Source organism: Tupaia chinensis, unplaced genomic scaffold, assembly GCF_000334495.1.
Source record: "Tupaia chinensis unplaced genomic scaffold, TupChi_1.0 Scaffold000503_1, whole genome shotgun sequence".
Classification (NCBI taxonomy): Eukaryota; Metazoa; Chordata; class Mammalia; order Scandentia; family Tupaiidae; genus Tupaia; species Tupaia belangeri.
The window spans coordinates 1,291,105-1,292,342 of NW_006160015.1; positions in this window are offsets into that span (position 1 = coordinate 1,291,105).

Sequence of the window (1,238 nt, forward strand, 5' to 3'; positions counted from 1 at the left end):
ATAGGGCATGTGCGCTCGCCAGACAGACAGAGAGAGACATAGAGACAGAAAGCGAGAAATCACCCCCCAGGGGGGATGGTCACGCCGCAATCCCTTCTCCTCCATTCTCCTCTCGGGCGGGATCTTGGGCACGCACGCACACGCGCCCGGTGTGAGTTTTAAGCCACCGGGTCCGGGAGGCGAACCGCGGTCAACTACGTGGGAGTCCAGCGACATAGCCATTACGCTAACTGCTGGTTCCAGGCACCTCTAGTTTTCATGGCCTCCCTGCTCGTTGGTGGTGTTCGGTGCAGTCCAGGATCACCCTGTTTCTTCCTAGCTTGTGCCGTACTCACGGAACACTGGGAGCCCTCCTGTGGTTTCTGGTTTATCTCTTTATTCCATTTGCTGACTTCATGGCCACTTCCAGGCTGGCCTCATTAAGGGGCTAGTCCCTGTCTGCCCTATTTCCTGAGTGTCATAGAATTAAAGGGTTGAAATGGAGAGATCTTCTCGCCATAACTCAAAACAGAGTCCTTTCCAGGCATTTATTTGACTTTTGAGACTCCACATTAGAATGCCTGAATTATTTTGCCTGGAGCCATGGTTCTCTCTTCATGCAATTCCTGCCCATCTTTCCTGTTCTTAACAGTGCAGAGGCTGCTGACCACCCCCCTTCTTATGCTGCCCTCTGGTATTAAAAGACAGTTATTAGGGCCTTTTAAATTTTGTCTTTTAGTCAGGCCCTGTGGCTTAGTGGTTAGGGGAGCTTGATCACATATGGCCAACTGCATGGTTTGAATCCCAGCCTTGGGTAGCTTGAAAAGCATGCTGGGCATGTGTGCATGCATACTCCAAATCCTGAAGAGAATAGAGAAATGGAGGAGAAAATATTGCAGTGTGACCATACCCAGTCAGTGGGATACTTTCTCCCCCTCTTCCTCTCTTTCTCTTTGACTCTTTCAGGTAAGTATGCCTGCTGGAAAATTAACAAAAGAAAAATCTTGCCTTTTAGAAAAGTTTCTTGAGACCAGCACTTGGCGTAATGGCTATGTCGTTGGACTCCCATGTAGTCAACTGCGGTTCGAGTCCTGGACCTGGTGGCTTAAACTCACACCAGGCACGTATGCGTGCGTGCCTAAGATCCTGAGAGGAGATTGCAGAAGGGATTTTGGTATGGCCATCTCTCCTGGGGGGAGATTTCCTGCTTTCTGTCTCTCTGTCTCTTTCTGTCTTTCTGGCGAGTGCACACGTCCTAT